The sequence below is a fragment of the Dreissena polymorpha genome, chromosome 2 (assembly GCF_020536995.1).
Source record: "Dreissena polymorpha isolate Duluth1 chromosome 2, UMN_Dpol_1.0, whole genome shotgun sequence".
NCBI classification, from domain to species: Eukaryota; Metazoa; Mollusca; class Bivalvia; order Myida; family Dreissenidae; genus Dreissena; species Dreissena polymorpha.
In genome coordinates this window covers 49268681-49281710 of record NC_068356.1, presented here as the reverse complement: position 1 = coordinate 49281710, position 13030 = coordinate 49268681, and the positions used below count along the sequence as shown (strand labels likewise).

Sequence of the window (13030 nt, the reverse complement as noted above, 5' to 3'; positions counted from 1 at the left end):
TATCAGTTTCTCTGTGAACATGTCCCTTTCATTTAGATTGCATCGTAGGCTAGATTGAACTTTAGCGGGGGTTTGGGGGCGGTAGCCCCCGATACTAAGTAAATATATAGGATAAACAAGATACTAAGGTGTGGCGTTAGTTGTTATGTGTAAGGTGTTAAGGCCAGGGTAAGGGTTACGGTACGCTGTTCGATGTTAAGTGTTGCGTACCAGTAAAGCTCAATCGTCCCGCATCGTATTGACAAGTGTATAAAAAATACCTCTAGGCATTGCTTATGATTCCGATTTCAAATGCTGTTTAACCGTATTACATGAAAAGGTTGTATAGTGCACATCCGATTCGCTTCGGATAAACCAAAGACCTATAGATAAATAGGTCTTTGGATAAATCTTCATACTTTACTAAGATGTCGGTATTTCGCCAGATCTATATAAATTAATCAATAATAAAGATATACAAATGACATCGAAATATCAATCAAAATAGTTAATACTTACGATTACGGATTAGGAATCATTTTATTTTCTTTGGAGAATTCAGTAGACGCTACAACGTGAAGCTTCCTTGTTTATTTACCATGATGCAACTGATCACGTGACTTACGAACACACGCGATTTTAAAGTTTTTCTTCAAAAATGATTTGCTTGCATTCGCGAGTACTCTTTTAAATATAAAACGGTCGAAAATTCTATCTTTAATTATTTCGAGAAGAAAGAAATACAAATTAATATGAAAGGTAATTCACTCGGTCATAACCGCCAAGTTCCGATTGGTGAATCGGGACGCTCGGTTAAGTCCGTCAATTGTACGAGGCAAAAACGTACAATTACGAAAATTCCCTCTATATACCGAAATTACCCGTTTGCCGATTATAATTATGGACGCAATTCAACTTTATAAAATGAATCTTTTTTTGTTATGTGTTCTACGATGTAGCAAGACCAATGAAAGAGAGAAGTCTCATACATGCCATATTTTGTTATTGTCTAAATCGGCACATGTTAAGACAATTTTCGGGTCATTTTATATTCTTAATTGACACGTAAAAATAAGAATTCTCTCTGCTAGCTGACGACGAGTTAATTCTTGCATTCTGGCTAATAAAGGTCATAAATGTGTATTCAATTGCAAAAATATTGCGGATGTAACAAGCGGTGCTGTCTGAATTTTTTTTTAGAACTGATATCTATAGGGGCGGGGAAGTAACATTTAAAAATGCTTAAAGCACGTGCGCATATCGATGACTGTTCTTAATTAATTATAAGCACTAATCGACAAGCAAATTAAAATTGAATGCAAGCGAACAAAACTACTTTATGAACATTGGGCGAAAGTGGAGTCTTGTTTTTGGAATAATAAAACTGCTTCTGGTTGTACTAAAATTAATTTAATTTTTAAGTGACAAACACCTTAACGGAAATATAACCTTGCTTAAATGTATTTTTCAGTTTTTATGGTGAAACAAATGCAAACACAACTTTTTCATACTAAAAAACGAACAATAACTATATTTCGTGAATTGAAAATAATTATGCGTCCACTTCCTGAACACGATCGCGCGGGTACCGAAATCCACATGTTTTATTGTTACTTCATATCGATTTGTTTTGATGTACGTCGTTTTCTGAGAAAATAAGCAATCTGTATAATATAATAAAACGGTTATTGACAATGGTTATTTTTAATACAGACATCTATAGATAATAAATAAACGGTGATTGTTTGTTATTTGGCAAACAAACCAAAAGATTGTAGCGCCCACATGTACACATTAATTGAACAAACATCGAAACGACAAACTCTTAATAATCACCAATTATTTCTTAATTCTTCGTAAATAGACAAAGGAAATTATTATTGAATATAAAGCTTAAAGCGTGTCGTGGTGGAATAACTAGCGTTCATTGGAAGAGCTTAGATGCAAACGTAAACTAAAATAACAAGTTTAGATTGTTTGACAAAATGCATTTTAGATTATTATTTGTATAGATAATTAATTGTGTCTAAATAAACAATTTTCTTGTCTTCTTTTCGGAACAGAATAGCAAAAACAAACAAGTAAACAGAATAGCAAATATTAATTTTTAGAACGAAACTTTTGGAAAAAGTTTTTAGTAAATAAACTTCGTATGATGAACTTTTTAATGTTTAACTTACTTATTTTAATGGAAATGGGAAATAATATCAAGTTTTTATCAGAATAAAAGGCAGTTTAAGTTGTAACGAAAAAACTAAGTATGTTATTTTCATGTATATGCCTATAAAATCATCATATGAATTCTAACCTAAACTACATAAATAATAGATTTATTTATTAACATTGTGTTTTGAAAATAAAGGTTTTCGATAGATCGATATAATTTATTGCGTTTGCAAACACGTACATTGCATTTGTTGGATATTATTTACCACACGTGTCTGTAGTTTCCATGAAACGCCATATGGTACCTTGCAATGTAGAGCCTAAGATCATAAAACGAGTTTAAAGTTGTGATAACTGGGGTATTAATCCCGGATGTAAGTCTGAAAGAAAGTTAAATTCAGATAATGTCCAGACGGTTACTAACTAACAAGTTTGGTGTCAAAAACTACATGTACCGATGATTTGGGAGACGATAATCTGTCATTTACGAAAGCATCAGAAGCTGTAATTGGATTTTTCCAAATTATCATACGATTTAAAATTCTAGGGCCAATATAACAATTAGTAGTTTTTAGTTAAAACCTGCTGAAAACTATTTTGAATAAAGAAGATATTTTAAATCTTCATAATTATGAAGTCATAACTCGTGATTTTTGGCAATGTATGAAATATTATTACTTATTGCATAAATATTGTAATTCAATGTAAAAGAAAATTCACATAACATTTCAATACTGTGCGTATTAATCGATGTGCGGGATTCGCGGTACTTTAAGTAAATTAACAATACGCGGTACAGGTGTGTATCGTAAACTCTAATTAAATAGTCACTCTTACGTTGTTTGGTCAACTCGAACAAAGTCAACTCGTACCTTATTCAAACTATTGATGTCTTAATGGGTTCTAGATGAGTAATTTATACATAAACACAAATGATAAACACTTTCAGAGTTTAGTTCAATATTTTTTATTGCAATATTTTCCCAAGTAACACATATTTTTTGTTAGAATAGTTATTTCCTTAGCGCAATGTTCGCTTCGTCACGTCAGACAGTAGACGCTTGAGAAGGTACATGGGAGGGGCAGTCCCTGCTCTCCCGTTGGGCCGTTAATGCCTACCAAGAGTTAAATTTGAAAGAAAGTTTATGTTTCGTTTGAACTTAGCATAATATATGAACAATTGCAAAATCTACCACCAACTATTTTACCTCCACTTCTCGGCTCAACAGACGGCTAGTTTTCTAAAAACAAGAGTAACACATGGCAGTATTTAAAAATGTGGACATAACTTACATTTAAAATAAAGTTTTAAATCACTTCAATTTTTATCAACTACTACTACTTTATCAAATTGGCACAGTCACCTCACGAAAGCGTGCACACTCATCAGGTTGTCGAACGGTTTCCGCACAATCTGAAAATGAACGTTATGTTATACATCTCAACTATGTCGTTTCGTAAAGATGATTTATAGGTATATTGAATGGTAAGATACCGCATACATTAAAACTTACATCACCTTATTTTCATTTTCTTTAATTTAAACCTGATTATATAAGTAAAACTAATAAATTACAAGCTGAATTAACACTAATTGAATCTTGCGCTGCATACAACACCCTTTACACCATTATCCGTGTTGTGACAAATATGAAATTACAACTGATTAATTATCAATTAACTTTAATTGATTACTGTTTGGCCATTTTAATTATTGTTTGTTGTATATAACACCTTTCACACCTCTTACACACAAACACACACACACTTATACTAGTAACCCGTGAAAAAAAATATCGACCACTAGTGTAAAAGAGACATTAATAGTGACAACCGTATATTCGGATGATTAAGACTCATCGACATAGAAAAGATTCTAAAAGCAAAGGGAAATGACTTTTGTTCAGTGTTATTCGCAATTCACTGCTTTACTGGTTGCAATACTGTGAGCGCATTTGTGAGAACGGGGAAAGTAGATCCAGTAAAGCTTCTCGAGGAAAATACAGACTTAATGCGTACCTTTGACAAGTTTGGTGAAAGACGGGCGTGTATTGATGACTTGTTAGTGGAAGTTGAGAATTGTGTTTGTTATGTGTATGGAATACCAAATTACTCAGATGTAAATATGCTCCGGTTTGATACATTCTCTAAGAGAAGTGAGATCAAAGGTAATACTCTGAACTCATGCGACACTATTGACCTAAGTTTGCTACCGCCATGTAAAGCAGCACTCAACATGCACACCAGACGTACTAATTACCAAATATATATTTGGTCACACGCCCATGAAAGATATACCTGCATGTCTGATGTTCAAAATAGTGGCTAGAAACTTGGTGCAGACGGAATCGAATATGTGTGGACTGATAGTGACATTTTCCCCAGTGAGCTACTGGATATACTCTGTACAAAGTAGCAAGAGGATAAAACCAATCAGGATGAAGATGACAATGATGATAGTATTGAAATTGACAATTTGCTTAATGAAGTGTTTTATGATCAGTGATATAATTCTATGTCCTGACAATAAAAATTAAAAAAAGGAAAATCGTTTGTTACACTTTGATTTGAAAGTATAAAATAATTATGATTATTATTATTATTATTATTGTGGTTATTGTTATTATAACAATAATACTCATCATCAAAATAATAATAACTATGTTCAAGATGATACAATTATCAGGTTATAAATAACTTCTAAGTTGAGTATAAATCGGTCGACTATTTGCCTGAGAGATGAATTCCTATGTATGCTATCTCGTTATCATCATAATTAGTATCACTATTATTGTTATTATTATCATCAGGATTAATAATTGTGACATTGATTATTTTTATTATTTTACCAAGCGTGTTGGCATATTGTTTGATAGAATAATGTGATTATGCTTTGAAATAATATGTTTGACACAAAATAAGTATGTTATAGGAATATGAATGTGCAGCATATACAAATATGTGTAAAATATATATGTGTCACATATATTTCAATAGAAGATATCATTATATAAGAGGTAGGCTTTTAATAATTACATTATTTTTTATTATTAAGGAATGTTAAGATAAGTTGTTTTCTTTAAACGTTTGCATTTTGTATGAAAAGTAATCTATTTTTTTTATTAAAAAACGTTTAACACTCATATATTTTAAAGTTGAATTTTTCCGTAACGCCCCGTTTGTCAATTGCAAACAATGTGTCATGAGACTCAGGGTATATAGAGGATTACAAAAACTAGGTTCTACAAAACTCCCATGGGGGGAAGCAAAAGTGTTCTTGGCTCACGGCCTATTAACTGTCATGTAGTAAGGTATAGCCCCGTGGCGAGCGTTTCAGTAATTCAGTAATCGACAACTTTAAAAACGTGCAAGTGCATTTAAATATACACTAGGCGTTTACCCTTCATTTACTGTATCATATTTACCGATAGTAAGGCGATTATGCAGTTTTTACTGAAGCTTTACTACAATGTCAAGCCATTGAGGCAGTGGCTCAATACGTTTATACCACGAGATACGAGTCGCTGGCCAACCAGTAACGAGCTAACTGATCACGTGGTAATGTCGCGGTTTGGCGCACACTGCGCATTTGCTTTGTAACCAAGGAGTGTTAAGGTTGTTTAAGAGTTGTTATATACGAGCGAATTAAATTGAATATCCTGTCCATCGCACTATGTAAGTACAAGGATATGTTTTATTGCTAGTATTTATGATTTGTTTTTGGAATGCACGCAATAGAAACAGGCATATCTTTAAATAACAACGTGGTAATTTTGATGTATTTAAACATCACAAGTCAAAACAATAATAATTCAGTTTTTCCCAATAAATTGCTTACTATAAATATTTTAGTAGCAAATATAGTATTAACCGTTGTAAAGTTTTACAGCCCAATTGAAAGTCCGTTAAGCATATAGAAAATTTACAACGAATATAAATAGTTGAGCAAATCATCGCATTAATTCTATGTCTCGATAATAATTGGGATCGAATGAGTTCCTCACAACTGTACTCAACGTTTTCTTTGACCAGGAGTTTGGGAAAGACTCCTTTCAAACTCCTGTGCTGTGAAGTGTTCGGCCCTGATAACAATAGACCAGAATGACTACAAAATGTAAAGCAATGAATTAATGTCAACATTTATAAATTCATAAATATATCAAGTTGCTATCTTCAATATTGCAAATAGTGAAGATTAAATAACGCGCGTGGAATCAAAAGATTTTGATTGGCTGTTATTTCTGGAAGAGCCCTGATTGGCTATAATATTCGCAGGAACAATTAAATCTTCCTTAGGAATATTTCAAAATTCATAAGAAAATGTAATAGCGCGCCTGAAATGTAACGCGTATTTTGATTGGTTGTTATTTTTTAGCAAAACCCTGATTGGCTTTAACATTTGTAGGAACAATTTTCCTAAGGAAGAATTCGTGAGTTTAGATTACATGGTACGTCATACCTATACCACCTCTTGGCTCATATGAAATACAAAGGAAGCTAACTGCGTTTACTACCACGACACACACACTGTTGTTAAGCACTCCTGTCGTGGGAATAAATTCGACGGGAACGAACTTGGCATTCTTGTTTATTTTATTTATTGTACACATTTTATACTGTATATGTGTTTAGCTTGTGTTACCTTATAGCTACACAAATAGCGGTTAAAACATTTTTAAAAGCCAATGTTTGCCACTTTTATTTGTATTACACCGATAAAGCTGTAAAGATTCGCTCAACATAACTATCCACAATAGTCATGTTGCATTATGTATCCAAGTATGAATCATTATAATCCGCTTTAAGTCTCAAAGTATTTTTTGAGCCCGAGTGCATCGAAAAAGTCAACCTTATTGAGGCGCCCTTGAGTCCGTTTCCTTGGTAAAACCAGTACTTGGTATGTATGGGATAACCTAAAGAACGCTTCCTAAGTGTGAGTCGCATCTGTGCTCTCCCGGTCGCTAGGTGGACGTCATAGCCACTGCATCACGGCGGTCTGCGATTTAATATTACGAACGCTTTATAATTTTACCGATTTGCTATCAACGTTCAATAAACGCGCCGCTATTTTTTGATAATTTTTTTTTCTCAGGATTGTGCAATTGCTAGTTTGAATATAATGCATTTATTCTTTTTTGAAAAAAATAATATGGTACTTTGCCAATCTGTGATAAACTCTGAATACAGAGAATACGTTTTCTTTTATAAACATAAATACAGATGCATTGAACATATATTTACGGCTTTTTTAATTGTTTGAAAAAACGTTATATATGTGTTATTAACCTTTTATCACTGCAGTAAAGAAATGGACCATTTTGCGAGTACTTGAATTCAAATGGAATATTATCTATTCTCAATGAAAAGTGCGTAGTGCTGCCAACAGTTATTATGTATAAAACAGTCTTAATCCCGGATGCTAGGCAAAGGCACATACCCAGGTACAGTAGAATGCAAAGAGCAATTGATGATAATCAATTGATCAATTGTTGAGCGTTTGAATGATCGAACAGCTGACTGTAAGAATAGTTTACAAAATGACAGAAACGATGATATTTAATATTAATCGAAGTTAGACCGTACTTCATTTAAAAATTGGTTTGAAAGACGGAACCCATCTTTCGCAAGGCATTCATGAAACACATATTGTCTCTGTAAATATGATCTATCAGATATAACGTTGGATATATAGTACCTTCCTCACATATACGCTACTTTACAACATCTTTTCATTATCCATTTATCCGCCATTAAACCTTTTTTTGTTTTATTTCATGACGTATATATAATATAAATGTTATCCTCATAGATATGTTTGGAGAGTGCCTTCGTCGATTGAAGCCGAATAAAGTACATGTTATCGACAGTAAACGTATCGACTATTGAAGGTAATAGGTGATGCAGTCTGTACATTACCGATTCATTTCTGTACGATCCTCAATCATAACTGTAAGACCACAAATTATACCCGTACGACCATACACCATAATTTTACGATCCTGATTAATACATGTACGTCCATTGTTAATACCTGTTAGACCCCCAATAATACATATACGGCCCTGAACCATACTTGTACGACCCTAATTATACATGAACGACCCTTAATAAAACATGTACAACCCTGCATCATATCTATACGCTTCACATAAATCATAGATTCTTAATCTTAAATCATCGCCGAACGATCCCGAATCATGTGTGTGCGATCCTCGTTAATATATGTACGATGCTCATTTTTTTCACGTACGAACACAATCATGCATGTATGACACTAAATTATGTTTGAATAACCCTGATGTAAACATGTACGCATTTGATTTATCCATACACGACCTTAAGTAATACATGTATAACCCTGGTTAAGACATGTATAACCCTGCTTCATACATGTATGAACCGTATTCATAAATGTACGACCCTGATTTATAAATATACGAAGCTGATTTTAATGTGTACGAACCTGATTTATACCTGTACGACCCTGATTCATTCATGTACAATGTATACATGTTTGACACGGAATGTGGTCTTGTAACATAGATTTAATTAAATACTAAATGATCTTTTTTGTTATGTGGAACAATATATTAAACTCATGTACCAAGTTGTGTTCGAGTGTTGTATGAATAGTGTTTTGTTGGGGTAAATAATATGGAATCTATTGTGACACAACAAATTAAAACGAGCAGTTTGCATCTCATTAAATCTATATTACGATACCACAAAGAGCGTTAAAATTTGGCTAATGCTATAAGGACCACTGATTTTTTTAATTGGCTAAGCTAATGGGCCAATCAAACTCGTCACTGGCCACCATCACTGGCCACCATCAGATACTGTGAAGAAAGTGGTTAAGATGGGAGCTTTTGTTACTCCGATCGGTTTTAAATTCAGCGAACACAACCATGTGGAGTGGTGGATATGCTTTAATACTGGAGAGACGGAACTTGTAAATAATCTAAATGACACTCAGATCAAATTATATATATTGCTTAAAATGATAGCTACGGATATACTAAAACCACAGAAAAAAAGAAATCACATCGTATACAATGAATAATATCGTATTATGTTAAGCGGATAACAACCAATCATCTTTTTTACATTCAGGAAGTTTGTTTCATTGGCTCCACGAGGGACTGAATAAATTAAGAACCGCTATATCCACTAGTCAATTGCATTACTATATGATACCTGAGCGAAATCTTGTGTCAACATCTGAACTGTGCAATGATCAGCAGCTTCTGTGGGTGAGATCTATAACGGACATGATGGAGGAAGGTCCGAGAATATTACTAAGGTTGAAGAAATTCAGACAGGCAATTATTGGGTATCCGGAACCACTTCTGTGGTACAACAAGATGATGACTGAAACTGAGATGTGGTGGTTGGAGTCAGACAACAGACAGATTCAATTCTTTGACGCGAACATCATCTTTATTTTGATTGATACTTTCCTGCAGACATGCATGAAACATTTGAGTGAGATTCAACTTGAGGTCTGGCGGCGTATGATTCCTGAGGGCAGTTCAGTTAATGATATCAATGTCGTTGAGACGATGCTACGTTAAGAACGTATTTAAAATGTATCGATGACACATTTTAACATGTACGCATATTGTGTTTGTGAACATAGTGACAACGTTTTAAGCGATATAAGCAATTTGGAGTTTTAATTGTAATTACATTTCCAGAACGTTTCTAGAGGTACAGTCAAGTGACTCGCCTTTCTAGATAAGCGTTTGCTGATAATGACTGATAATTTGTGAAGACCTTTTTGTATGATTCGATGAAAACAATTGTGACTGATAAACTATGGTTACATATTGTATATGTTAAATGCATGTGAGAAAATAAATAATAGCACCCGTGATACCGTTCTAACGTTGGTCCGTTTTAACCATTAACTAGTTTGTCCCTTATATGTTTAATAATAATTAACTTTGGTGTGAAGAAAACAAAATAAAAAAGACATTAAAAGGTTACCTGATATAAACATGCATACTAATTGCTATCACAGGTGGTTAGCGTGGGGCTATGATATTAATTAGTAAAAACATCATTTTAAAAAAATATTGAATTATAACGGAAAATCAACTTTTCTGGAAAAAAACACTATATATATATATATATATATATATATATATATATATATATATATATATATATATATATATATATATATATATATATATATATATATATATATATATATATATATATATATCAGTGTCCGACAAATTTCTTATTTTTCAGGTAGCCCACTGGGCTACCAATAAAAATATTTGGTAGCCCATAAAATTTTCCTACAAAGTGATAAGAGGCAGGTTCTCATCTTTATTTTATTTCTTCATTTACATAAACATTATATGTATACATACATATACATAATACAGCAAGTAGTCTGATGTCCACAGTCAATATCGTAAATTAATGTTACAGTACAGGCACCGTGTACTTAAATGTAAATGTACCAAAGAAAATCATATACTACATGTAGATATTACATGTATGTGCACATGTATGTGTATTTAAATTCGGACAGCACTTTAAGTCGGTAACGTAAATAAAGCGTTTAGATGATCAATACGATTGGCTCATATGGTGTTAATCAATGCAATTGCCCTTTTTAACAACACACACCGAGTTTCAAGAAATCAAGAGTATTAAATCATTTTATTTACTTGTGTCCGACTTAAGTCCTGTCCGAATTTACGTATTGCATCCGTATGTTACGACACTTGTGTGCAGTCAGTATACAATACAATAATTGTTTCAATAATGAAGGAACTGATACAGCGTAACGGTAACGATACAGCGTGTTTACATTATATTTTATTAAGAGGAAATGTCAATGCCAAATAATTCGCGAGATACCCCAGTCCTTTAGTTGAAATTCACAACGAAACTTTTAATGGAAATTCAATGATCTCAATTTTGTACCCGCTACGAAATTTTTATTTACAAATAAAAACACCCACGCCAATTTTCGCGCGCTTTTTATCTGGACAAAGAAATTCATTTATTAACTGTAGAATTTTGTAACCTTAAATAGCTGTACACAACGCGTGCAAACCGTGGCAGGTGATATACGCATGTTGCAATACAACGGCCCTGATTGGTAGCTTATTTCATCATATCTTTAAATAGACCCATATGCCGAAATTCATTTGACACTTTAAAAATTTCAAACGTTTGTGTTTATGACTCTTATCGTCTTTATTACCCACCCATAATTTGGTTTTAAAAATATAAATCGGGCATATATGGGAATAATGATTAACAGTCGATTAATCCAATTATTAATTGACTATGCAAACTAATTAGCAGGCGTTAACCACGTTCACACCGTTGTTATTAATATTCATTTTCGGTTTCGTACAGTTTTGAAAAATCCGCTATGGTTTTTATTTATTTAATGTTTGGCATCCTTGGATATTTAACGACATCAAAAACGTTGTCGCTATTACTCATTGTTGCGGTTAACAAAGAATTCCAAACTGCGAAATGATGTTGCATCATGTGCGCCAACTATCTAACCGGCTCTCATGATATTATTAGCAGATGATAAATGTTGATTCTGATTGGATGATTATAATACATTGTTACTGTTTACGACATTACCACAAGTGATCGGTGACTGAATAGATAATTGATTGCACTTTGTTATCGGATTATGAGCAATACACAGTGTACAAACACATGGTCAGCGTGTTTATTCTACGTATGTCTGTCAATTAACCGGGCTACCGCTCTTATAGATTTACAGTAGCCCGGCGGGCGTCAGCTGGAAAATTTCAGTAGCCCGATGAAAAATTTTGGTAGCCCCCGGGCTCCGGGCAATGGATTTGTCGGACACTGATATATATATATATGTATACACCTGAAGATCGTTATACACTATTTGTCGAGTGTTAAATGATATAAGACAAATACAATATTAAATGCAAAATTGATACCATATACCAGCAGCGTAGAAGATTTCATTGTTGTTTAGTTGTAATGTATAAGCACGCGATTTCCATGCACTTAACGGAAGGTCTGTGTAAGTTCCGTTTGGTATCTGATCATTGGACTTATTATCGTAATTAATCGTGATGTGAGTATTGAATTTAGTATTAAACATTTGAAGCAGTCTTCACATTCATGTGTAAATTATGAGTTTATCGGTTCTGTAAATACCGTAAATATATAAACATGTGCATTAACAATTATTGTATCGTGATTTAGCCATACGATTTAAAATTGCATAAAATGAGATTCAACAGTTAATCAAAGTATGATCATGTTATGCCTATGGTTTGAGCAATTTATAAACATTACTGCAACTGAAATAATTTAGCGTAATGCTTGCCTGTATAATTATTATTTCCAAATTATAATTCACTTTATTACTTCACAAATATTGACATGCTTCCTCCGCGCATGCTTCTCTTTTATTTCTGCTATCGAATCGATTTAATATCTTAATGTCAGAGAATTCTGCATAAAACAGTTTTCAAAATTGATTATTCATTAATAATAAGTGTTGACTTAAAGTTCAAAAAGTCACTTAAAAACAAGAATGATAACTTGTAAATTATGCATATTTAACAGGCGTTTATAAATACCTAAACACTATTCCAATCAAAGCAAAAGGAAAATTCAACACTGTAGAAAAACACGTCATATACAGATCAGGATTCACATTTTATGTATTTGTAAAGCTTCGGTTAAGTTAAACTTAAGTTATTAACTTAGCATATAATGTGAAAATGAAATAATTGTTGTTCCTTTTTCATAAGCGACAATACAGCATTGAATTATTAAATCGGCAGAGCACAAACCGGAGATGATAGTCCAATTACTGTATTACTCGAACGCTAAAACGAACCCAACACTA

General features: G+C 33.0%; 1 protein-coding gene across 1 annotated transcript in view; it reads left to right on the top strand.

Moving 5' to 3' along the window:
* The window catches only part of LOC127866977 (uncharacterized), a 344898-nt gene that overhangs the window by 316530 nt on the left and 15338 nt on the right, over positions 1 to 13030 (top strand). The gene's annotated exons all lie outside the window — the stretch shown is intronic.